Raw genomic sequence first — 27,875 nt, forward strand, 5'->3', positions numbered from 1 at the left:
TCTAAGGCAGTTAAAGTTTTCCTGCTTGTCATATGCACAATGCAGTGGTTTAAATGTGTAGGTTTAGGGGAGTGAAGGGGAACAGAGAAATAAGAACATGAAATCTTTACCTTGTAGAGTGAATGAGGCTTGCTTATCCATCCCCAGGCAGTGCTTTTGTCTCTCTGGGTGACTGGGAATTTGGAGTCTCTGACTAGAGTCTTAGGCGCTGATTCGTCAGTCAATTCTTATAGGTTCTGACGAGCAATGGACACTTTGGGGAGTGTAGATTCAAAGAAGATAATAATAATAATATGACGATGATGCTGACCATGATTGCCTACCATGGGTCAGTGCTCTCTAAGAGTTGACAACTACACATACATCATCTTATTGAACTCAATGCTATAATTTACTGAGAGATGATGATAATCAGTTGAGACCTTAGAGATGTGTTTGTCCAGGGTTATAGAGCTAAGAAGGGAAGAACACCATTTGAAACCAAAATTGGTCTGACTCTAGGGCTCATGTGCTAAATCACAGAGCTAGGCTACCACTGCCTACAGATTTCCCCCCAGGGAATTTATAAATGGAAGGTCAGTTCGAATAGTAAGCAGATTATGTCGAATGTCAAATGAATGGGGTAAATGGTAAATGCTGGCGAGATGTGGTGAGGCGATGGGGGGAGGCTTCTTGAACAAGGTGGCATTTATATCTGGTTCCTGAAGAATCAGATGTGCTTAGATTTCAAGGTGAGGGTTATATAGAAACTGTTTTTAAGATGTCATATTTTATCATCTTATTCCTCTTTACTGGCACTAATGAACATAAAAGATTTCAACAAAAATACATGGAGTGCCCACTCTATAAAGGGCATTATTTTTGTTGTCTTGTAGCTTTTTAGGAACTGGTTAATCTCCAGTGTCTTCTAGATCCATTAGACCCCGAGCCAGATGGCTCCATGGGACCCTGGGGAATGGCCAGTGCAACAGTCTCTGCTTTTGCACATACTCATGAAAAGAATGGCCCCTTGGGAATTTGGTAGACCTGCAATCTAGAGATAATGTAATTCTGATCATAATTCAACTGCCCTCAGATATAGGGTTGCCAGATTTAGCCAATAAAAATACAAGAGGCTCAGTTAAATTTGAATTTCAGATAAACAACCAATGATCTTTTTAGTACAAGTAGTCCCAAATATTGACTGGAAGATGCTTATACTAAAAAAAGCTATTTGTTGTTTATCTGAAATTCACATTTAATTGGGCCCCTGCATTTTGTCTGGCAGCCATAGCAAGATAAGAATCAGAGGGAAAATTCTGAGATTTGAATTTCTTTGGCCTATGTAAAAACTCTCCTGTTTGAAAACATCAAATCAACTAAAAAAGAAAAGAAAAGTGATCACTAGGGCTGCACCATCCCATGAAATGTGTTCCTTTTTCACAGTGGAGCAGGAAAGGATCGCAAGATAGGTTTGTGGAACTGGTGTAAAATCCTTGTGTTTTAATACCTTATATTTTCATTCAAGAAATTCTGATCTTGTGATAATAATCAGGGTTGACCCAAGTAAGTCACTTGTTCTGTATCAAGATAAAAATACATTTCATGCCTTGTACCCTGAGGATAAGAAAGAGGCAGACTGAAAACTGGATTTCCAAGGAAAGCCCCCATTAAAGATGATGATTAAGAGGGGTTCATTGAGGAGGCATGTGCCTTCAGATTGAATTGTAAGAATGATGAGTGTTTTTAGAGTTGGAGTCAAATATCAGCCTTTAAACCAAGTTCAAGTCAATGCTGCAGCTGCCTTCTGTCACTGACACCATTGTGGAAAAATTTAAAGGCACACTCAAAATTTTTTTCTAGTGCATTTTTCAAAATGACTCAAAATTAATACAAACACCACCAAAGCAAAAAAGCAAATATATTTACCAATTTAATATCTACCTTGCCAGTAATTAATAAACAAAAGAGAGGATTCTGCAGAGAAATAATGTACTTTGAGAAAATGTAAAGCGTTTGAGAGAATGTGAAATGGAGTCTTGAAAAGGGAGATACTTGAAATCACATTTGTACAGAAATCCTTTCAGGTCACAATCCCATAGATTACCAACATCTGCTAAGCCTAGATAGTTTATAGTGACTAAAATTGTTCTAATCTTCCTATGGAAGGCTTACCAAGGAAGTGCTGAAATACACTGGGTTAATACTGCTAAAAATGAACAGTCAAGAAAATGATGCATAAATTAACAGAGTGGCTACATAGTAAAATCTACTGTTTGTAACATATCTGAAGCAGGCTGTGTTTATCAAAGATAACCTCCTTTAAGATGACATATTCTCAGCTATGTAATCACCTGGAAAGTTGCCAGCTATTATTTGCCTTCACCCGCTCCTGCCATCATCTGTGACTTGTCATCTTACCTTCAAAAAGAGAGGAGGACCTAAAGGTTGAGTCTATAAAATAGAAGGGAAGCCATAAAAACAAAAGCACAGATAGGGCAATGAGGGAAGATGCTCCAACACACTGTCAGTGACTGGTGTTCTTTGTATGAAGCGTGAGCTTTAAGCTGATGAATCTGAAAGTGTATCTACCTCCCATGGCCTGAATGTGAACAGTACATTTAGTGCTATGTGAATTATGTACCACCAGCTCCTTCGAGTGACAGTTACCAAGTCTTATGATGTGTGTATGTGTGTGTGTGTTTTTTTAAGATGGACAATGCATTTACACTTGTATAAGATTTTTTTTAGTAAATGCATAGGTACAAGCATTCTCACTGTCCTCCAATAAATTTCCCAGAATCAAGAGAAACATTTAAATGACACAGAGGTATATACTGACAAGTTATAAAACAGCTGAGCAAATTCTTGTTATACTTTAATATGAGCAGCAGTAAAATGTGCTAAGAACCAAGTAAAGTGATTATGTTGAGTGCATTCGTACATCCTTTTAAGTAGAACGCCTGGACCTTATTTCCACACGTCCTGCTGCCTTGCTCTCATATTCCCTGGTCTCCAGTCATTCTCGCAAATTCTCTGAACACCCTACGCCATGGCCATTTTCTGCCTGTTTGCTTTTGCATGTCCTTCTGCCCCTGGTGGGTTTCCCCTCTGCCCTTTGTCTCCCTGGTGAAGCTCTGCTTAGCCTTCAAAACGTAATTCAAAAACCACCCTCTGACCTCTGCTCCCCAGTCTCCCCTCCACGGTGTTGCTCCAGCTTGCATTCACACCCTCTATGAGAAAGCACTTAACATGGATTCCCGATAGTGGCTTCTTTGCTTTCCTATCTCAGTGGGCTCCACACTTTTGCAGGCCAGGAACTGTGTCTTTTTCTACTTTTTATTCTTGGAACAGAGCATGATGTATGACTCATGTATATGCCCAGTCGCTCAGTCGTGTCTGACTGTTTGCAACCCCATGGACTGTAGCCTGCCAGGCTCCTCCGTCCATGGGATTCTCCAAGCAAGAATACTGGAGTGGGTTGCCATTTCCTTCTCCAGAGGATCTTCTCAACCCAGGGACATAACCTGCATTTCCTGCTTGGTAGGCAGATTCTTTACCCCTGAGCCACCTGAGAAACCCATATGACACATATGGGTGGTCAATAGGCTTTTGTTCAATGTCACCTGGAATATGCCACTGGCCTGGGCACTTTGGAGGAGGGATGGTGGTATAAGACAAATACAATACCACAGACTGACATATCTGAAACAGCTAGATAACAAAGCTCTAAACTTTTTAAAAGATTTTATTTTTTTATTGCCGTATCTTGATTTATGATGATGTGTTAGTTTAAGGTGTACAGCAAAGTGATTCAATTATATATATACATATAATCTGGGTTTTTTTCAGATTCTTTTCCCTAATAGGGTTTTTACATGCTACTGAGCACAGTGCCCTGTGCTAATCAGTAGGTCTTTGTTGTTTATCTATTTTATATATAGCAGTGTGCGTATATTAATCCCAGACTCCTGATTTATCCTTCCCCTCCCTCTTCCCCTTTGGTAAACCATCAGCTTGTTTTCTATGTCTTGGGTCTATTTCCATTTTGTATATAAGTTCATTTGTATCTTTTCTTAGATTCCGCATGCACACAATATCATATGATATTTGTCCTTCTCTGTCTGTCAAGCTCTAAACTTAATGATACCGGCAGTGAAAGTTGTAGCAGTTGAGAGACGGGAGAGTAAAAATCTGTGGGAAGAATTGGGTAAGTCGGCACGGAGAAGGTATAACTTGAGATGGGCTGGGACAGAGGCATTAAAACTGGAGAAGGCAGTGGCCTCCTCTTCCTGGGAGCTCATAGACTTCAGGAAAGAAAAGCCAGGACATCGACTGTGAAAAGAGAGCCAAGTATCAGTGCAGGGTCTATGTTGAAGGACAGGTTAGAATCTCCCCATTCTTCACTCTAGGTAGTGGTGGGATTCTTCCTCCAGCTTCCAGTGTTCCATCATCTTCCTTGGTCTAGGAGGCAGGCCTGAAAGGGATTCAGGTCTCACTGAAAAACTTGTATAGACACTGTGTGTGGAGTTCCTGTTGGCTGGGGACACATAGATCTGCCAAGATGTTAAATATTTTTTTAGAAAATTGAGTCTGTAACTCTGCCTCAAGGTATGCAGTACCTATCCCGCCCTTCGAATTTCCTATTGTTATAATTTTCTGAACTATATTTGGGATCCCTGGTGACCTCAACCTCAAAACCAGAAAGTCATTCTCATTTCTGTGGTGGTCCTCAATCATAACCCTTTCAATTTCTGGACTTGGAAATGTCATTTGATGATGAAGATAAAAAGTCCCAGGGTGGGAGGAAGTGAGTTATGGAGAGGGGCTGGCAGGCAGGAGCCGAGGCAGCGATGGGGGACGGGGCACGGTATATCTGTGTTCAGCTGCAGGTGCGGAGGCGGAAGGGCAAGAGGGGCGGGCGTCCAGGTGGCAGCATGGTTCAGTGGGCAGGGCACTGAGCTGCTCATGGGCACGGTCGGCCTCCTCCCCTCTGCACCACCCTGAGCAAGCCACTGGCCATTTTCTCCCTTGGATGTCCTCATCCCAGAAGGAGGGCTAACGATGTGTATTCATCAGGGGAATCATGGCCCAGTGTCTCATTCAGAGCAGCTAATGGAGGTGGTCGTCAGACCTTAGAACACACGAAACAAAGCAGTAAGCAAGTAAGAATAACAGGAAGTGGAAGGGAGAGGACTCCGTGACCCGTAATGTTCTGTGTCATCTGCTGGTGTCACCGAGGTCATCAGGCCTCCATAAAGCTTTGTGACTTAGGAGGATGGCCATCCTGGGGACCTCATTACTGTGAACCCAGCAGTCCCCAGCATCTCAGCAGCATAGATTCTACCAAGAGCATTTATTTCTGTGTTGAAATTGCCCCATTCTCAGCCCATCCCCATTTCAACTTTGTACAAACATGAGTGGCCAATTCACTTTACTACACAAATGACTCATGATTTCATGAGCCACGTAGCTTCCTTCCCTCTTTGTACAGGAAAGGAGCACAGAGAGTCATGTCTCTTGCAGGCTGGGTCTTTTCTAGGTGTGAGGCAAATTCAGGGAGGGAACGGCTTGATGTGAGCTCAACAATCCAAGACCAGCTAGAGAATGAAACTGGTAATTAACTTCAAAAGGCACATGATTCTTCCTGAATCCTCAGCCCCTACTTCCTAGTGGACCTGAGTTTAAAATCTTATTTCTCATGAAAGGCAAAACTCATACATTTGGGGCATTTTTGTACAAATGGATATGATTGAGAATTTAAGGAGGAAAAGGCGACTTTTTGCAGTTTTTGGTACATGTTAGTTTTTTAACAACTGCTGAAATATAGCTGCATTTAGAGGGTAGTGTGGGTAGCCAACCACTGCTATTCAAGATGGGAATTTTGGCCAGGGACCTTGAAGCAAGTGTACAGCGTGTTCCACATGACTATGAACATTTCTCATCTGGAAGATAACTGCATCAACAATTCCTTGAGTTTTCTTGGTTATTTAAACCTTCTGCCTTGGAATTGAGTTCGTGGCTTACGTACCAACATCGGCAACTGTTTCCTATTTTGTTGTAGGCTTTCAGGGAGGAAGAAGGAATCTGTAGAGGAAAATGGGAACAAATGATTCTGGAGACTTTACATCCCTTATTACATTTAATCCTTGTAAGAACCCTAAAAGTTAGTACTTTTCCCCTCCGTTTTATAGACCTTGAAAGAAAACTGAAGCTCAGAAAAGTTAATTTGTCTAAGATCTAGATGGCTAGAAATGGAAGTGCTGGAATTAGAATCCAGAATTTCTTAACTCAGAAGACTTTGTTCTTATCTACATCAGTTTACCAGAATAACCTGGGCATGGACTCAAAAAATCTATGCTGGAAATGTGCCTTTTTCTGGTTGTGAGGATGGATTCACTTTTTATTATTCAACTATTTAGGCTGTTTGTGTATTATATTATGCAGAAATTTTGAACATGAATAATAAATGAGGGGGAAATGCCTTCACTGCACACACGTAAACACGCAATCCATGGTGGGTTTTTTTTTTTTTTTTTTTGCAACTGTCTCTGTTCCAAGACTGGGAATGAAAATAATTAGAATTTACTGTTGGGCGTCTGTGTCCACTTTAACCTGATCTATTTTGTCTAACATTTCTTTGCAAAGCTCTCAAATGCATTGTTAGCCTATCTGATCCTGTCGTCTAGAGACTGCGGAGTATTTCACATCTTACCCAGGGAACAGATCACTTTTAAGGAAGGGAAGGCATTCTTTGCTGACTTTTCCTCATTTAAACCCATTGAATTTTGTTTCAGCTGCCATTTTAAGAGCAAAGAAAAAGCAATGCATCTGTAAAGAGCTCTGTCACTTTACTCCATGTGATGACTAATGGTGAGGAACTTAAAACCTTATCCTTGGTATCTTTTGGAGTCCAGACAATTCAACACTCTCTTGGGATGAGTAAATATCAGCCTGTTCCCAGGAAGATTAACTAGTAAGGTGATGGAAGAAAAGCTGCTACTTTTTAGAGGGCTATACTTAAACTGCCATCTCTACTTCTTAAGACAATCTCAGATGATTCATTTGCTATAATTCACGGTGCTATAATTTCTAGAAAGGAAAGATATTTAATACAGTTTTAAGAGTAGCAATAGTTTCTTTCCAAGATGTTAATTTTGGTCCCAAAGTTAATTTTTGTTAATGTAATACATTTACTGATCTTTAAAACACCATAAAATAGAGTTAGAAGACCTGGGTTCCGTATACTGACAGGCAGATCCTCAGTTTCTCTACCTGTTGTGGAGATAACAATACTTATCCAGCTTCGCTCATAGCCTTGCATTTATGGAGACGGGGTGAGTGGGTACAGGGAGGGAATGAAGCAGATTTAAGTACTTTGAAAGTTCTAAGAGTCCCCATGGGAAGCAAAGCATGAGCTTTGTGGACAGAGAGCCCCAAATCTGAAACTTAACTTTGCTGTATGTCACCTGTCTGAGCGAATTTCCTAACTCTCTATATCTTGGCTAACTCATCTATAAAGTGGGCCCAAAATAGTCCCTGCCACATAGGATGCTTGTGAGGACCAAATGGATTACTCCCCTGAATGATCACATGAGGAAACTGAGGCCTGGTGGACAGTGTCTTTCCCTAGTTCTTCCGCCAACAAATACCTACTAAGTTATCCCAAGCAGCGTGCACGCAGGGATTCAAAAGCCATTGTCTGAATTACTATGCCGCCTCAACTCTGAGGGAGACTTTTTTCTTTTTAATTGAGAGCTCTTTTTGCTCCTTTATTTCAGGAGGCCCGCTCATGTTGCTGACTCTCTCTTGTTTATGGGCTGATGACTCATTCATGAGTTATCTAAGCGTCTTGTTCCTTCTTTCTTCCTCTCCACTGCCATCTCTATCATGGGACCCTTTTCTCTCTTCTAGCACTTCTCCTGGAGATTGTGAAAGAATGGGGAACTGCAGTGAATTAACTCCTTGTTGGCAGCCCTGCCTCTTGAGAGAGAAGCCTCACCCGCGGCTACTGACTGAGAAAACAACAGCTGTCTACATTTCCTAACATGTCTCCTCACAACTTTGCCTTTCAGATTTCCTCTTGTCTCGTTCTGGTCTAATTGTTCCTTCTTTGCTGGATCCTCTTCCCCGGCTCACCCCTTGAATGTTAGTGTTCCTTGGGGATGTGCCCTTGGACTACTCCTTTGATTCTGCTTGCTCTCCTGGGAGATCCTGTACACACGCCTGTCCTCACTTACCATCTATCTGATACTGACTCCCAAGTCCTTTATCCTTCACACTGAATCTCTTTCTTAACCTCCAGATCCAGATGTCCCTTGAACACCACCACCTGTGTGCCACATATCAAACATGTTCTGGTCAAAAGTGAACTTATTTGCCCCCCTCCATACACACACACACACAGAGTTTCTGGATTTGAACTCTAACCCCTTCCCATTCTCTCCACTTGGTACCCTGTGAGTCACTGTGTCTCAAGCATGATTGTATTGACCACTTTTCCTAAGTGCTTGTCATATAGGAGGCGTGTGATTTCTTCCTCAAAGGCCCCACACATATTTCTCATCTTCCCTTTTCTTACAGTTCCCCCTTAGGTCCCAGCAAGTGAGCCTTTAAGAAAGAATCTTTTTAAATCCCTCCCATGAATAATTATTTGTTCCATCTTCTGTGCGTTCACCTCCCTTTATTCATAACTTTATGTTATGGTGTCTTTTTATTTATCTCTCTCCAATAAGGCTTTGAGCTCATCAGATTAGATAAAAATATTCTTTTTTTTTTTAATTTCAAAGAAATTCCCTGTTTTATTTCCCTGTCGTATTGGACGATGCCTTACTCACAGAAGGAATTCAATAAAAATTTATTGAATGAATGCACTTATGACTATTATTAAGACCCAAGGAAAATTATTTATCATTCTATTTCCAGGGGAAAATATTTGATTATTGATAGTCATTTATTAAATAATTCACTTACCACTCTACAAACTAAGAAGAACCTTCACAAATGGCTTTGTTGTCACATCAAGATGTAAGAGTCGGAGTTGGGATTTCAAAAATATTTCTGAACCCTATGGCTTTCAAGAACTTTCAGGTCTCCCTATAGTTTAATTTTAATTTACTTAAATTGTTTAAAAAAGTAATCTTTATACTTATGCTTATTGACCCCAAATTTCTGACTATTATATTAAATCCAAAGATAGATGAGGACTTTAAATCTTAAAGTTTCCCAATAGATGGATAGAATGACATCAATATAACATGTAGTTTGAGAAAGTAATGCATATATGAAGCTATAGAAAAGGAAGAGATAAAGAATTTCAAAACTTAATTAAACAAATTATATTTACATATGCTGCAATATTAAATACGTGTTAGGAGTTGAATGATATATTAGTTTTATAAAAGTATCATGAATTGTTATTAATTGTCTAACACAGTGCCTAGAGATAAGAAAACAAGGATAATAATTATAATAACTGCCATTTATCGGGCACTTACTATATGCTAGAGGCTGTGATAAGGACTTTACATTCATCACTTAATCCTCCCAATACCTCTTTGAGACAGTTCCTGTTACTATTCCTGTTTACAAATGAGTAAAATGAATCTTGGAAAGGTTGAATGACATGGGAGGAAACGACAAACAACACTTTTTAGAGCCGTTTCATTGTTAAGTCTAACTGGTTGTTTGTTCTGTGTTACATGAGTTAATGCCTTTTAATCATTTTGATAGAAGGAAATGGCAACCCAGTCCAGTATTCTTGCCTAGAGAATCCCATGGACAGAGGAGCCTGGCGGGCTGCCGTCCTGTCCATGGGGTTGCACGGAGTCAGACACCACTGAAGCACCTTAGCATGCGTGCATGCATTGGAGAAGGAAATGGCAACCCACTCCAGTGTTCTTGCCTGGAGAATCCCAGGGACAGAGGAGCCTGGTGGGCTGCCGTCTATGGGATCACACAGTCGGACACGACTGAAGCAACTTAGCAGCAGCAGCAGCAATCATCTTGATGTTGTATTAATTAGTAAATAATTGATAAATCACTTGATGAATTTGTATAAACTGTTTTGCTGCATCTAAAATGATAAGACATCTGGCACATGCTATAGTCATTATTGAGAATCATCAAAGTTAAGTATTGGTTTTCTAAAAGTATTGGTTGTTTAAATCCACACATTGCTATGCTATGCTAAGTCACTTCAGTCATGTCCGACTCTGTGTGACCCCATAGACGGCAGCCCACCAGGCTCCCCGTCCCTGGGATTCTCCAGGCAAGAACACTGGAGTGGGTTGCCATTTCCTCCTCCAATGCATGAAAGTAGAAAGTGAAAGTGAAGTCGCTCAGTCGTGTCCGACTTTTAGCGACCCCATGGACTGCAGCCTAACAGGCTCCTCCATCCATGGGATTTTCCAAGCAAGAGTACTGGAGTGGGGTGCCATTGCCTTCTCCGAATCCACACATTAGCTTGCTTTGAAGTCCGCTTTTCTATCAAAGTATTGAACATTTATATCATTTCTTTTTAGATGCCAGATATAAAGGATGTTATACAAGCGAACATATTTACAAAACAGACTCGCAGGCTTAGAAAATGAACTTATGGTTACCAAGGTTAATGATAAGGGAGAGGGATAGTTAGGGAGTTTGGGGTTGACGTGTGCACTTTGCTGTATTTGAAATGGATAACCAAGAAGGGCCTACTCTATAGCACAGGGAACTCTGTGGCTGCGTGGAAGGGAGGGGAGTTTGGGGGAAAACGGATACATGTATATGTATGGCTGAGTCCATTAGTTGTTCACTTGAAACTATCACAACCTCGTTAATTGGCTTTATGCCAAAAACAGAAAGTTTTTTTTTAAAGTCTTGTTCATTTGCTATAATGTATGCTTGTTTGTGTTTCCTGGAATTAGAACTCTTTTTTGAGTAGAAATATAAAAAGAATTCTTTCTTTAAACAGGACAGTTGTCAGGAATGACCACTAATATATTTTTAAAACAGTGGGAGATTTTCAGGTCTGTTAGATGATGTAGGACCTGCTGAAGGGTAGTTAAAAAGAAAATAACTGATAGTAAGTTTTGTGGGCACTGTTCAAGTGTAAATGTTCTCAAAATCAGTTCAGTTCAGTCGCTCAGTCGTGTCCGACTCTTTGCGACCCCATGAATCGAAGCACGCCAGGCCTCCCTGTCCATCACCAACTCCCGGAGTTCACTCAGACTCACGTCCATCGAGTCGGTGATGCCATCCAGCCATCTCATCCTCTGTCATCCCCTTCTCCTCCTGTCCCCAATCCCTCCCAGCATCAGAGTCTTTTCCAATGAGTCACCTCTTCCTATGAGGTGGCCAAAGTACTAGAGTTTCAGCTTTAGCATGTTCCTTCCAAAGAACACCTAGGACTGATCTCCTTTAGGATGGACTGGTTGGATTTCCTTGCAGTCCAAGGGACTCTCAAGAGTCTTCCCCAACACCACAGTTCAAAAGCGTCAATTCTTTGGCGCTCAGCTTTCTTCACAGTCCAACTCTCACATCCATACATGACCACTGGAAAAACCATAGCCTTGACTAGACGGACCTTTGTTGGCAAAGTCTCTGCTTTTCAATATGCTATCTAGGTTGGCCATAACTTTCCTTCCAAGGAGTAAGTATCTTTTAATTTCATGGCTGCAATCATCTGTAGTGATTTTTGGAGCCCCCAAAAATAAAGTCTGACACTGTTTCCACTGTTTCCCCATCTATTTCCCAAGAAGTGATGGGACCAGATGCCATGATCTTAGTTTCCTGAATGTTGAGCTTTAAGCCAACTTTTTCACTCTCCTCTTTCACTTTCATCAAGAGGCTTTTTAGTTCCTTTTCACTTTCTGCCATAAGGGTAGTAGTCACGATTAAATGAGCCTACAGATATTATAAAGCTTTTCCCCAGGTTAATTACTTTCAGAATATCTACTCATCACAGTATGCTATATAGGCTGCCAATAAAGAATCAGAAGTATTTTTTTTCCATGTTTGATCTCCAGAGTTTGATTTATAAATAGCAAATGAAGATGGAGCTTCTTTTATTATAGATTTTGAGGGGCATGGAAAATATTTTCTTGTCCCAAAATATTTTGTCCATAAAAAAGAAGAAAGAAAAGTTGTATGTTTTAAAGCAAGTCTTCAGTTGCTATTAACAAGTAACTCTCCCTGGGAGAGACAAGCCTGTATGTCTTCATCATATCATTAAGTAATCACACTGGGCAGCTGTCAAATGCAGATTCCCAGGCCTGGTCTCAAAGATTCTGGTTTTATAGGTTTGGGATGAGATCTAAGAATCTGCATTTTAACAAGCACTTTTCTGTTCTGATTTAGATGGTCTTTACTGAAAAACCTTGATTTCGTGGATAACTGACATAAACTGGGAAGCAGAAGCACACATAAAAAGAAAAAGTGAAAATTTACCAAACTCAAAATTCATCTCCTTGAAAATACCATCTAGGTCTCGCCTTGCCTTGAGTCTGAATTTTATCTGAATTTTATCACTTCAAGTATCACCAAGTGAAATAAATGAAATAAAAGCTCCTTAACTGACTTTAAAAACTCAAAAGGGGAAAAAAATGACTTTTGTTTGTTTCTGAAGGTTCTTTTTAATAGTCCCAGAAATGCTAAAAGTTGAGAGCAGAATGTACAAAACGTTCTTGAAATATATTTTATTTTTGGGTGCCAGGCACATTGGGTTTGTATCACAAAACACTGAAATAATAAAAAGCAGGTGCCCTGTCAAGTTTCTTTAGTAATTGGGAAACTAAGGGTTGATATATTTTGCAAAAATTTTTGACAGAACAACCCCAATGGATTAATCTAATGCCCTTGCTTTACACTGAATGAAATGGAGATTGGGGTGGGATAGTGTACTTAGGAATAAAGTAGATGAGACAAATTAGGCTCGAAACACTTCTTATGTTTTGTAGGAAACAAAAATTATTATTTTTTTTTTAGTTCACTGATATAAAATGTGCCCAGTTGTTAAGAAGAGTATTCCATATGATGGAGACTCTGAGTTTGGAAGTTTAGACCAAAACCTTGCAAGAGTGCTAGTATGGAGAAAACAGGAAGACAACTTCCTCTCTGAACATACACCATTTCCTGGGGAGGAAGTGGGGGCTTTAAAAAAAAAATGTTCTTTGTTGACTCTGTAACTGAGAGGCATCTAGTTAGTGATGACTATATATGTTTATACGATTAGTACATCGACTGTAAAAATAAATAAACAAATATCCTGTAAGTACCTTCTCTATTTGATAACGGCAAGTTCAAAGCCCTTGGAGTAGTTGGTTGGGAATTTGTTGTATTTTATGATCATTGATTTACTCATAGCCAAGCATATACTGCCTAGACAGTTTGTAAGGGACAGCAGCTCAGCACCACGCTGTAAAGTGCATTTCAACACTGCCCGTATTTTGAGCACAGTGGCATGGCCTGAAGCAGCCTCACCTTGCAGACAGAGTAGCGGAGGTGATATGGGCATTACCCAGGATGCCAGCACCAGTCCTCACAAAAGACCCGCTTTATGTGTAGGTAAAAAGAGGCAGCCCCAGGCAGTGATGTCAATCCGTGTGATCTGTGATCAGTTTGGTATATGGGATACCAGCTGGCTGAAACTTGTTTCTGGCCACTCTCATTTAAGGATGAAGCAACATCATTAAGGTAACCACAACTTACCATTCAGAAACTGAGGGAGTCGTGAGCATAAACCAAAAACCATGAGAACCTAGAATCGCTGAGTCTAAGACGGTTCTGCCCATTGACTTTTAAATAGCAACTTTAGCAATATATTGAATGTTTGGGCAGGATTTGCCCTGTAACCTTTAAAGGACTTAAAAGATGGACCAGCGAGTAATTGAAATGACATCCTTTACACAGCAGAAAGAGCGCACAACAATGATCAGAGCGCCCCAAAGCCATAGATTTTCAGATTACAATAGAGAAATCTAACTGGAGCAGTGACAAGAAAACAAATCCTTTTACTGAGGACAGAGTAAATCTCTTTTAGGAAAACAAAAAGGGAAGTGGATTTAACATCTTCCCTTAAGATACTTTGAAAGAATGGTATGGCTCAGATTCACTGTGTTTTTTCTGGAGGTTGGATGATATTTTCCCTCACCTTTTTTATCCTCATAACTTTATGATTTCTATAATTTTTACCTTTCTATTATTCACCAAACAATATTTTAAGAGACCTTGCTAAAACCATATGGCCTCCTACTATTCCTTTTTATACCTCTATTATTTCCAGAAACGTCCAAAGTGTTTGATAAACAGTATTATGGAGTTGCAGACTTGCCCCAGATTCCATACCCAAGACAGTCTCTATTTTCTCACATAGTTAATTATACTTATATGTGGTATGTTCAGGCAAAAATAAAAGAAAAAAGAATCTGCATTCTTTTTCTTTTTGTCTAAAGAGGGCAAAATGAGATAGATTGCCTGATGACTACTGACCTTCTGGCAATTTCATTATCCCTACAATAATAATAACTTTTCAACAGAACTATTTACTTTTCTCTTGTATTAGTACTACTCATCAATCACCACAATTATCCTTTTGGCCTGAAATAAACTAATTTTTAATGACATATGAGCTACAATTGTTTTTTATGTTCACAAAGCTTTTTGAAAAGATTGAGGAACTATTTTTAGGTAACTGATCAAAACCCTTATTGCCTAACTTGCCCGATTGTGAAAATTAAGTTTTTCAAAACACAAATTAGGCAGGCATTGAGAACCAGAAAGCTCATATGACATACTGTTATTGCCAAAGACATTGATTTTTCTCTCAGCGTATATGCAATCCTAATTTCTCCTTAAATGTGTAAAAATCTTCTGTTGAGGGCTTACTTGGATAACCCAAACAAAACACTCAAAGGATCAACAATAAAATGGAATTTTATTTTCTTTTAGGGATCAAGACCTCAATGTTTAGCTGTTTTTGCTCTCAGCCAGAAACTGGGGAGTCTTTCTACAGAAGTAACAAAGAAGAATGGGGATGGAAGGAGAGAGGCAAATCTTTGACCTCTTTAGGAAAGGAAGGACCCCATCAGGGTTCTGATGGCAAGACAGCCTCCAGTGTGTTGAGAGAGGAAGTGAATGCAGCCCCTACAGGAATCTAACCACTGTGCTTACTACCAGCACATGTCTTCACCAGCACAGTGCTTGGGTGCATAGTTGTGAGTCAATTAAAATTGGTGACATTGAATTAAACTTAGCTTGAGCTTCTTGAAGGGAGTGACCATATCTCATATTTAATCCCTAAATGCAGTACCTGAAATATACTAGACACTAGATGTGTGTTTAATGATGAACCAATTATGGAATCCTTGGGAGTCCTTACACAGTCTCATAGAAATGATTTAGTGAAAGATATTGGGTGGATCTATTGTGGTAAAGTACTCCCAATAATTGTTACTAACAGAACAATAAAGGGTAACAAGTAGGTCACTACAGTAACTGCTTAAGGACAGTCCGCAGATTCGAGCATTCAATTGCGTGGCAACCATATGGTTATGCATCTCACCATGTTGACATCATGCTGCAAAATTCACACATTATATAAAAAGAAATCACACCAGGAAAGTACAGGCTACCACAAATAGTAGAGTGAAAAGCACATTACTGAAGTGTACTGCTTAGTAACAGATTTTGGGTATTTGAGCTTCTAATTCTTGAGGACTTCATTGATGCCAGTTTTAAGAGGCCCTCCAACCAATGTACGAAGAATGAAGGCTAAAATGAAAAAGAAATGTAGTAGAAGAGGAATGAGAGAGAGAAGTCAGTGAGTTAATTTAGGTGCAGCTAACGTTGCTTCTAAAACATGTGCACCCTCTCAGGCCCACCTTGGCAGGGAGTCAGGAAACCTGGGTCCTTGCTCTCTTGCTCTGCTACTAAATAGATTAAGCAGATTTCTTCATCTGTAACATGAAGATGTTGAACAATTTCTGATATGAACTGTGGTTTTAAAAAAGCCAAAACACATTTAGGGTTTGCCAAGACCTCTTAATGCAATTGCTATTATCTTTATAAACACTATCAGTAGAATTATAAGCCCATAATTCAGCGACCTCTTTATTATCCTGAACATAATTAACTTGATATTACAGGTTAGGCTGTGTCAGCCATTTCTTACTAATGTCCCCTTTCCAAAGGAGAGCGCTTCTTCAGTGTGCTTTGTTTCACAACACTTTCTCCTATTTCTGTTACAGAATCTGCCTGAAGCAATGCCTTTTACTTAGTCTGTTTGGATGTCTGTCATCCACGCTAGGCTCCCTTATTTGAGGGCAAATACCATGACTTACTTATCTTTTAGACTCCTTGCATAGGGCAGGGATTGACATGGGGTAGATGCTCAAAACACTGAAAAAAGTGAAAGTCGCTCAGTCGTGTCTGACTCTTTGCGACCCCATGGACTATACAGTTCATGGAATTCTCTAGGCTGGAATACTGGAGTGGGTAGCCATTCACAATACTGAAGGAATATTTAATAAACTTAATTGGGCAATAGCATATGGGGCTTCGCAAGTGCACTAGTGGTAAAGAACCTGCCTGCCAATACAAGAGACATAAGAGAGGTGGGTTCCATCCCTGGGTCAGGAAGATCCCCTGGAGGAGGAAATGGCAACCCACTCCAGTGTTCTTGCTTGGGAAATCCCATGGACAGAGGAGCCTAGCGGGCTACAGTCCATGGGGTCGCAAAGAGTCGGAACACGACTGAAGCGACTTAGTACAAGCAGAAGCGTACATGTCAGACACCTTTTATTTGCCCCATCTGTTTGGATCCATGTCCACCCGTTTTCACCCTGTTCTAGCCAGAAGGTTCTTGCCTTTCAAGGTAGCCTACTGTGTAGGACTTTCTCTTACTTGGCTTCAGAATCTTGTTCCTCTTCCAGCCCTTCTAGAAATGCTGACTGTCTCTGCTATTAGCCCTGGGTTCCTGCTCTAGCCCTTGGGATTTCCCTGTATCTTACCTATACCTGGTGATTAACCCTTCACCCACTCCACGAATTATCCTAATTGAAGCACACCACCTATTTCCTGCCAGGACCCTCACTAATAGTAGATAAGAGAAGAAAATGATTTCAGTTTAAAATGTGTCTTGATACTGACATTATTGAGAATAACCACCCTGAATTTTTTGATAAATATTTCAACAAGTAAATCCTTGTAAAGGCTAAGTGTTTTTGTATACGACTGACCTTCACTGAGTGACCCATCCTCCAAGTATGCTGTTACACATTCATCTCAGTGTCTACACCACAAATGCATTTTGCATTTGACTAAGGAATATAATTACTTATATTTACATTTGGCCATTGGTGTTTAAATGTCTTTCTCATGTCTTATAACCTCTTGCATTGGAATATAGTGCCTCAAGAGAAAAGGTGCCATCTCTTTCTTTTTAAATAAAGCCTCAGAGCTGGTGGTTCTATGGGTGAAAGATATCTTTTAAAAATCTAGATATTTATGATGATGAATACAGACTAATAAATGTAGAGCCATAAATGACAAGAAATATTTTGCACATTTTAAGGGCTAATTGATTGTACTTGATGCATTCTTTTCCAGAATCCACAATTCTTAAGAAAGTATATAACCAGTTTGTATATTCATGGCAGAATAACTTGAAGAATCATTAAAATGTCCACCTTTAAAGAGTGTTAAATGTATCAGTTTAGGCCACAATTCAGATAGGTAAAAGCATTTATCACTGATGTATAAGCACCATGAAGTCAGAGGTGTTTTCTATTTTGTCTACTGTTGACTCCCCAGTGCCTAAAACAGACACTAGCATTTAGAAAGTGTTCATTGTATTTGTTGGTTAAATGAATATCTTGGAATTTGGTCATATTATTGTTGTCTATTATGTTTTTGCAGTTGCCATATTGTCATTCATAAATGATCAGAGAGACAATTTAGGTTCGTTTTCTCAACCAATATTTATTTCATTCTTATTCTGTTCCTTTAAATAGAGTTTCCTTTAGGAGCTCGTGTTCTACATCTGAAAAATGTTCTCTTGAACACAACAGAGTTATGGGTGGATTCCACTCAGTGGCTTTTCTTCTGCACCAAAATACCTTTGCTCAAAGCAAGCCTGTACCTCCACTCTCCCAATCTCTGATTTTTGCCAGCTTTGCAGAAATATACTGAAGCAATTAGCACTTCCTAAAGAGCCCCTGATGCTATTCTGGAATTCTGTGACTGGTGACCATGTTGTGCCTTTTCATGTGGACTTGATTACTCCAGTGAAACTGCTGGAAGGCTATTTTTTTCTTGCATGATATTTTTCTACCTCATCCACTATGGCCAAAACAGAATCTTCCTCCTTGTGTCTGATTCACATGAGGTTTGCAGGGTGTCATGGTTCCATTAGAGACTTTCCAAGGTCCTTTATTAGGCTTTTAAATTACTCCAGTTGATCTATATAGGCTTTTAAATTCACAGACACTTTGATTTATTCACAAACACTTTTTACTTGTTTGACTATAAATACGTCTTCGATGTGAGTCATTCTTCTGGAGTAGGCTTAATGGTCTCAGAACTTGGAACACATTGAATAAAACTCCGAACTTAAAGTAATTGTTTCGTAATCCAAATAGATTTCTAGAGGTTGCAGAGTTTATGAGGGAATTGTACATGGCAAGACACTGTTATAATTGGGGAGTGTACATTCCCGTAGGGAATTAAATATCCTCCTCCTTCCTTTCCACCTTCCTTTTCCCTTTTCTCCCTCCTACTTTTCTCCCTTTTTTTTTTTTTCTTGAGGATTCAAAGATCCACTTCCCCTTTGTAAATATTCACATTTACATGTAAGAGAGAAATGCTTTATAGATTCTTCAAGTAGGTACATATAAGTAGTTATAAAACAATATAAATATATATTGCTCAGAAGAATTTGTTCATGAAAATACAGATGACTTTTAAACAACATGGGGATTAATCTACATACAATTTATATCAACTCTCCATATCCTTGGTTCCTCTACATTCTCAGATTCAACCAACCACGGACTATGTAGTACTGTCATGGTTACTATTGAAAAACATCCGCATCTAAGTGGACTCAGGCGGTCCAGACCCACATTGTTCAAGGGTCAACTGTAACCCCTGATAATGTATTTTCAGATTTCATGCCATAAATGAATGAGATCTTTCTTTTCTTTTTTTTTTTTTATTAAGAAAAGGAAAAGACAAGCAAAAGCAGTCTTTTTTTCAGAAGAGGTATGAGTCATTGTAATCTTACGAAATATTGCTTCAAAATCATAAAAGCAAAGAATTTCAGAAGTAAAACTTACCATCTTGGTTGCTTTTGTTACATGAAATTGTCTTTCCTATTTTTTTCCTCCTTGACCACCTCATTGTTCCTGTTATGTGAGTAAAGGATGGTGCCATTGCCTGTCCTTTATTGCTTTATACACTGGTGCTGTCTCCTGAAAGGGGTGTTTTCAGTCAGACTGACTCTTAATGCTATTTCAGTATTTCTCCACCCCATCCCTGCCTCCCTCCCCAGACACACATACTTTGCACCACTACAGTGGTTAACTTTTTAGAGCCCAGAAGTTGTGGAGATGTCTGCAGGAAGAAATGGCAGTGTGAGGCTTAACCATGACCTGAAGGAAATAATAAATTGCAGGAGTGTTTCTGGGAGGAACATGCTAACTTAGGACATCTTTCTCTGATGAAATCTGTTAGGCTTTAGTTTTCCAAATGTGGGAACTTTTGTTCTTGTTTTTCGCTTAGGCACAGGATAATTCCCAAGAGAGATTCCATTCATTCCTCATAGAGAAACAGAAGAAAAAGACTGAAGCTGAGCTAGTAGTTGTAAGGAGAATTGTGTTTACTCTGAGATCTGATTCAAAACCGGGGACAGGGAATATCAGCGAGTCCACACTAGAGCTTCTCCATTTGGTAGCTGGGGCATATAGTGCTCAACCATGTATTCTCCTGACCAGGGCAAGTCCCAGTCACCTAGAACACTAAGCCAGCAAATGCATGTCTACAAAGAGACTGATTGTTGGCAGTGTCATTAATGAGAGTCATGTTTACATTTTTACTGTTATTACTGAGTCCAAGCTTGTACTGCTCTCTGCATGACAGGCCAGTAAATCCAGAGATGAGTTGTTGGGGCAAGGAATAGTGACTTTATTTGGAAAGCCATAGACTGAGAAGGTGGTGGACTAGTGTCCCAAAGAACCATCTTGCCCCCAAGTTAGAATTCAAGCTTTTATACTAAAAGGGGAGGTGTGTGATTGGTTGCTACAAACTTCTTGGTGTGGGAATTGTTTGTTTTCGCAGCTGTCCAGGTAGATCAGGTCATGATGTTCCTGTAAACCTCCAACAAGACAACCATAGTCTCTGTTCTGAAACTGTTTATCTCTAGATGAATGGAAAAGTAGTATACCTTTAAAGATCAGAGCCTTGAGAATGGGCTATTTCAGACTATAGGCAACATTCTTAACCTGTAGCAAAGGTAATAGAATGCAAAGGTTAATGACAAGAAAGAAATCTAATATGGAGTCAGATTTGTTCTTTCCTTTATAAGATGACATTGTGACTGATGGTTCATGTTTTGACTACTATCTTCTAGTCAGTGATAACAATATAACAGAATGCCTCAGATATGTAGAAAGTACTTTAATTTCTTCATTTATCCAAGTTGATTCCTGACCACCCTTCCCCTGCTTATCGCTCAAGAAATAGTTTCAGCAAGTCCTCTTTATGCTAATAAGTAATACTCTTCTGGATGAAATACAAGCTGAACCTTGCCTAATGAGATGGTTGGTCTTCATTTTAGCATTAGACCAAACTGATGAAGCATACATGGATATTTGCATTCATTATTGTATTCATCTTTTATAGAAAATGTGAAGACTTCCGGTTTGGTTTGGCTTTCTGCCAATTAATGTTGCCACGGTTTTCCAGTGATGCATATTCACATGAGTCAACAGAAACCTTTTTGACTAAGCAGAGTTGGATTTAGCAATCCTGAGTGCACCAGGGCTTTGGATGTGGGGGAAACTAGAGTAACAGGGGGCCAGTGAGACCTCAGACAGAAGCACTGACAAATAGATTTCCAAAACAATGGAGTCACCATAGCCCCACAGCACCTCACGTCTCCCCAGCACAAATTCTATGTGGTGGATAAAGAAGTGCTCAGTTTATCATCTCTTGTTCATTAGACTCACAAGCCCCAGAAACCTGGATCTTAGAGACGGTACAACTGCTTTGAGGAATGAGGCCCCAGTGCAATACCTCACCTCTCTTTTTGTCCATCCTTGAAGCCAAGTCTTCCTTAGAAGATTCCTAGTGATTTTTAACATATCATTCCAGTGAAGAAGCGTGCCACTTAACGGCAGATCAAAAGGAAAAGGCTAAAAGCCATTTCATAACATGATGTGGTAGGGAGGGGAGCAAATTCTTGGGCTTCATTAATAAAGATAAATTATCTCAAGTAAGGAATGTGTATCAGTCAGCTTTAGCTTCAGTTGTGAGTGACAGAAAACACAAAAATCCCAAGAAGTTAAACAGCATAAATGTTTGTTTCTCTCTCTTATGAAAGAAGTCCCAAGGGTTGGCCCAGGAGAGGGAGGCACTTCCCAGGGTTAGGGATCCACGCACCCCCTCACTGCTTTCCTAGCCTCAGCAACATGTGGCTTCCATGTGGGGGACAAGAACGCTGTGCCAGGCTCAGTCAGGAAGGAGGCGGCGGCCACAGCGGCAGCAGGGACCGCCCCTCTCTTAAAGGACTCCTTCCAGAAGTCTCTCACAACACTTCCATGTAAGCCTTGGTCACCTGGTCACCCCTAGCTGCGGGTGTGGTGGGGACATGTCACCTTTACTTGGAATAGTGGTGTGGGCAGCTGAAAACCAGGGATGGTGTGACTAATGAAGAAGGAACCTTGCCAGCGGTCGGCCCACTTCCAGAGAACTGGTGGTCTCTCCACAGGAGGTGAAAAGCCTTCTCTACCCTTGTCTTAGTCACAGAACACCTTGGGTATGTGTCCCAGGACCCACGCAGCAAAAGAGATATATGTGAACAAGTCAATTTAGAGGTAAACTGCCAGACGGTGTGAGGCCTGGACCCTCCGTCTATCTCAGGGTTTTATTAAACGGTGTCACCTGTGGAAGAGCTGAAAGAACTGGTGATGTTTCGCCTGGAATTTACTCCTTTCTCAGGAAAACGAAAACCATGGGGAAGACATAACACCTGAATTAGAATGTGCCCAATCAGTGAGTCTGACCAGAGGCACCATGTGAAGGAGCATTTCCAGGTCCCCAGGGGAGTCCTGAGTTTGACTGAGCTGTGCCCAGAGAAAGTGGACTTGCTGCAGTCCCAGGGACTGAAGCAGTGACTGCGGGGTCCGTTGACATCTTTCTAACATGTTATCCTGGCTGTAGTCTTCCTGTCCCTCCAGTCCATTCTCCACGTTGCCATTGGCGAGCTTCTGAATGTAGAAAAGATCAGATAACTTCCCAGATCCCTGCCCCTCCCTCAGGGGCTTCCCATTGCTTTCTGCCACCCACTTCCTCCTGACCTGGTCTTGGCTTCCTCAGTCTGAGTCTCCAGACAGAATTTCCACTTCCCCCAGTGTGTCAAATTTCTCTCCCTTCTGGTGCTTTGCCCACGTCGTTCCCTCTTCCAGAACGTTCTCCTCCACTCTCACTCTCACACTTAACCTGGCTAACTCCTACACCTCCTGAATCATCACTTCCTCTCTGAAGTCTCTACTCCCACTCCCTCAGAAGGGGATTTTCCTATAACTTCTGACACCTCGGTTAGCACAGCACTTTCTACGATTACTATGATTGCTTATTTAATGATCTGTCCTTCCAGCTAGACTGGAAGCTGTCTGTAAGTAGGGTCTGGTCTCCTGATCATCCTAGAGGCCTGAAACGAATATGGAAACTTTATAGAAGATACTCAAGCATCAGCTGAGGGGACATAAAGGTTAAGGATGAGGAAGAAGCAATAGAGGCAGGAGTCAAGAGGAAGGGACCACACATTAAAGAGTGTCTTTTGCTCCAGCCTCCCCCACCCACTCCCTGCACATTCTTTCTGGAGTGGTGATTTTGAGGCATGTGAAAGAAATACTTCTCTTGGGTTACTTGGATTGCCTCCTAGCCCCCAAAGAGTCAGAGCAACTGTTACAATGGAATTTGAAATACTAGCTAAGTTAATGGAGGTCAGAGTTACCGGGTCTGGATTTACAGCTCCAAAAAATTGACCCAGATTTATTTCCTATTATTCAAAATTAGTTATGTTGAAGGAGGAGCAAGGGGTTCCTGGTATATAGACTATCGCTAATGTGTCCTGGGACTTAAATCTTGTTTGGCTTTTTATCTGTCCTGGAGAACATGATTGTGGTTCTCAGTGAGTGGGGCGGCGCTGGGGGACCTGACAACAGAGTTTGCATGTGGGCAGCTCTGGCCCGCCAGACCTTCGTGATCTGGGCTGGTCACTCGGGCCTGCCTTTGCCTGGAGTGATTTTTCCAAGCTCTGAACAAACTCCTGCCCTTAAATACCTACTGCCATTTGCTTCTTAATACTTAACACGCTAGGTTTAGAGATGAGGCCTCAAATTCAAGGACCACGAGAATGACGCATTGATTTAAATTCACGTAGACATATATCGGATCCTTTTGTGATGTTTTGGAGCATTAGGCTGCAGGAAGTGTAGGTGAGGAGTGGAAACATGAGGAGTTTGAGACAGGAGAGACCAGGAATTCCAAGTAGGCTGAGCAGGTAGAGGACAAACTGCATTTAATGTATAACTTTGTTTAACCTTACTTTGGAGAAGGAAGTGGCAACCCACTCCAGTATTCCTGCCTGGAGAATCCTGGGGACAAAGGAGCCTGGCGGGCCACAGTCCATGGGGTGGCAAAGAGTGGGACATGACTGAGCACACACACACACTCACACACTCACACACACACACACACACACACACACACACACATACCCATACCCCAAATGTAACAGTTTCTTGTTCGGATCTGACAAAATGGTAGAAGAGTAACTTAGACCCAGGCGTGGACCTCCTCATGCCAGCACGGGGACAGGGTGTCCTCTGTTATCCCCTGGAACTGTTGTGAGATTCTCCAAGTGGTGTTAGCTTTAAGTGGGTAGGCCCACTTAATACAGCCCCACCTCTGTATTACCACTGATCAGTCACCTCATGGTCAGTCCCTGCCTGCTCTACAGATGCCCATGTCTCCTTTTCTTGGGACATACAGGCCATCAGACAGTAGATGAATAGGGCCTTCCCTGCTGGTCCAGCAGTTAAGGCTCCCCGCTTCCAGTGCAGGGGGCCTGGGTTCGATCCCTGGTCAGGGAACTAGATCCCACATACCGCAACTAAAATTCCCTCATGGCAACTAAGAAGGATCCACATAGTGTAACTAAACAAAGTCCTGCATAACACAACGAAAATTCTGGGTGCTACAACTAAGACCTGGCACAGCTAAAAAAAAAAAAATAAAATAAGTATTTTTTAAATAGTAGATGAATAGGCAAACAGACAGCACATTCCCAAGAGGAGAGATTTTGTGCTCATGCAGGCCAAGACAGTGGTCACCTTGAAAATGATTTTTTCAAGTCTCATCCTCTTCTGAGGCTGATTGGAGATAACTTTTCCTAGAATGAAAATCACCCAACCGGCATGAACAATTTATTTTCTTGATTGCTTTGAGAAAGTGCATGAACAACAATCTTATTGTCTCTTCCAGTCTTGCTTTAAAAGGCATGCAGCTGCTAATAATATTGTGCGTACAAAGCATTAATTAACAATAGTCCCTCTTTCTTTATATTTGCCCCCTAAAAATTTAATTGTTGATTGCTTTAGTGCTGTAAAATGCACTGTTTGTGCCTCTTTCTCTAGATTTGCGTGCAGTGAAATTAAACATTTTAGATTGTGTCGGTGATCAGAAAGATTTAATTCTCTTGACATATACAATGACAGTGTTTCAATTCTATAAACAAAACCCACTGGTACAATTAATCATTAACCTACTTGCTGTAGGGATTAAGGGAGAGAGCAAATGTTAACTCTTTGTGACTCACTGTAAATCAGCAAGAGAGGAAAGATGGTAGAACGTGTAGGTTTTGTTGTCTAATAATTGACTACAGGTTGATAATCAGAGTATAATTTTCCAAAAAACTCCTAATATCCCATTTTTAAGTATATACATCCACACTTGTCTTTTTACTGAGTTATCTGGAATTCTTGTCCACACAGTAGATGGACGCAACCGGTTACTCCTGCAAGCTGCCTTTCCCTTGTATCGGATTCTAGTAAATCATGCCCCTCTTCTACTCAGCTTTATGCCTGTGTGTTCGGTAGCAGAGATTATTCTTTTTTGGTGAAGAAGACACTCAGAAGGCACAGACAGGTCATACTTAGTTTTCTGAGTTTGTGAGCTGATGGAGGAATCACATTGATCTTCTTCTGTCCTTTACCACTGGAGGAATTAGGGGATGCCACCATCCCTGGCCCTTCCTGTGGACTCATCCTCTGAGCTTTCCATCTTTGGCCACTTACTCCCTTAGGTCGTCTTGGGAGAATACTCTTACCCCTAACTGGAACTTACCCAGCACCGCCAAGTAGTGAATTATATTTGGTATATAATTCTTGGGGGTGTTTCTGTAAGCAGAGGTAAAATCTAAGAGAGCTCTGTGGAATATTCCGTAGATTTAAATATTAATTATATTTTTATACATTTATGTTATATATTATAACATGTATATATTTATATATTTGTAATAAATATGCTAATCATATTTTTCTCAGGAATACACCATCCTTTCACAGGTTTTTGCAGAGAGTGTCAGTGTCTCTGTCACTGTATATATATATATATGTATGTATATTTTGAATGAATGATCTATTGCATGACTTGTGGTTCTGTCAGAGATCAGGTCAGTAGGGAAAAAAGCCTACAGATGGGGGAGAACATGAGGTCAGAGGATTTGCTACAGCTTGGATGCCAACACTGTTCAAAATATTTGCCTTTTCTAATTTCATTTTGCCCACATAAAAACAATCAGGAAAAAAATCAAGGGTCTGAATATTTTTTAGTCTCTTTTTTCCCCGAGCAAGCATATGTATCACAGAATCGTATCTCATTAGGAATATTTAAGCCTTTTAATTCTAATTATAAACCCCACCAATTTGACAGTGTTCCTTTAAATGTCAGAGGCACTGGAGAGGTTGCGGGGCAGGGAGGGGCTGTGAACTAAACCTCTCCAAAGGATTTTAATGCATTCCCTTCGGTGTCTTTTCTTTCAGAGAATAAAGGGAGGGAAAGGAGCCAATGGACTCAGCCCTATAGCAACATTTTTCCCCAAGGAATTTTGTATTTAGTTTTTGTGCCTTTGGCTAATAAAGAAGAGATGAACATTTAGTTCATCCGAACAAAAGAAAGCAAAATTTCAAAATGTGGTTCTTTTACTTGCAGGTTTTCTGGATTTTATCTCACCCAACTTTAGGCTGTAAACTAGAGGACAAATTATTTAAGAAATTTATTCTTTCCTTGCAGTACACTGCTTTGTACTGAGGTGGCTTGTTTTTCTGCTCAGACAAAATAGAACGGAGGAAATTATCTTGTGGATTCAAGCTGAAGAAAGAGCCCCAACTCCATAATTTGAGCACCTAGCTACTCTCTTCCCCAAAAATGTAGAGAATTTCATAAATTCTCACCTTCACTTTGCTTATTCAGATGTAGGCTCCTGTTATGTATACACAGTAATACCAGTTCAAACACTGGGACTGAACTGACCTGTTAATAAAATTACCAAACTGGTCTAGTTAACTCTTACCTCCTACTCCCCGACCCTACTCTCAGTCCACTATGCTACCCTGTTCCTCCAATTCAATTGACCATTTGTTTGCATGAATTTATTGGACTGACCACCTGGTGTGCTATTACAGAGGCCTGGTCTTTTTTTAAATTTCGGTGACCATCAGGTTTTGTTTCTTATTTTGAAGCCAGTTCTAGATTGTTTACCTTTTGATGGATAGAGACCCACGCTTTGTCTCATTCAGTTCCATTTAGACAAAGAGTAGGGTTGTGAAAAGTATGCTCGGGTTCAGTTAAAAAGAGGCCTAGATCCTCTTCCCTCTGGGAACTGTCCCCTCTGCAGACACAGCTACAGTGAGAATTAGAAAGGAACGACAGAAAGGAGAAACAAACCACATGGTGGAACTTGTCAGCTGCTTTTGTTAACATCTCTTAAAATTCAGGTCAGGGTAGTATATGCAGATCGCTAAAATGAGGAGATGGTCTGGTTAAAAGTCAAGTATGTGTTCCTCACATTTTATAAGAAAAAGGATAAAGACCACTGAAAAGTAAAGATCTTGCTCTTCGAAGAGAAATTTCCATTTTGTTACAAAGGAAAATGCTTCATTTGAAATTGGTAAATACATGGCTGCTTTGCAAACGTTCCAGAAAATGCAGTTTGTCTTTCTGAACCTCACAGGATTAGCTGTTGTGTTACAGTTCCTTCTTATTTCTGGAGCTGTAGATGTTATGTATAGGATAGCTCACAAACATCTATCAGCATGTCTTTAACATGGTGTTCTGTCAAGTGAATGTTGCAAGTCTGATCAAATTGATGGTGTCTTTCTAGCCGGCGAAATGCAATGCCACATAATTCCGTTCCCCGACATCATGTTTTAATCAATGGAAGATAGCAAGTGCCAGAGAATGAACAAAATGGTTCCTGAACCACTTACCCGAGTTTTAATGGTGTACCTAAAGATGTCATTCCTGGAGTTCATGGTATAGTAAATTATTCTAAGGCATATGCTCCACTAGAATTTTTATCTTAAAATAATTCAATTCTGGTTCATGCAAGGGCAGGGTCAGATGGCCTGCAGGAA

General features: G+C 40.5%; 1 protein-coding gene and 1 long non-coding RNA gene across 2 annotated transcripts in view; one reads left to right on the forward strand and one right to left on the reverse strand.

Annotated features, from left to right (window-relative positions):
- Window positions 1-27,875, forward strand: part of MAML2 (mastermind like transcriptional coactivator 2) — a 400,670-nt gene that overhangs the window by 132,395 nt on the left and 240,400 nt on the right. The window lies entirely within an intron of this gene.
- Window positions 99-9,819, reverse strand: LOC133261659 (uncharacterized). The gene is made up of 2 exons (XR_009741068.1): window positions 6,011-9,819; window positions 99-4,456 (listed from the first exon to the last, which is right to left on the reverse strand). It is a non-coding gene; the product is annotated as an uncharacterized LOC133261659 (long non-coding RNA).

The sequence above is a fragment of the Bos javanicus genome, chromosome 15 (genome assembly GCF_032452875.1).
Source record: "Bos javanicus breed banteng chromosome 15, ARS-OSU_banteng_1.0, whole genome shotgun sequence".
Lineage (NCBI taxonomy): Eukaryota > Metazoa > Chordata > Mammalia > Artiodactyla > Bovidae > Bos > Bos javanicus.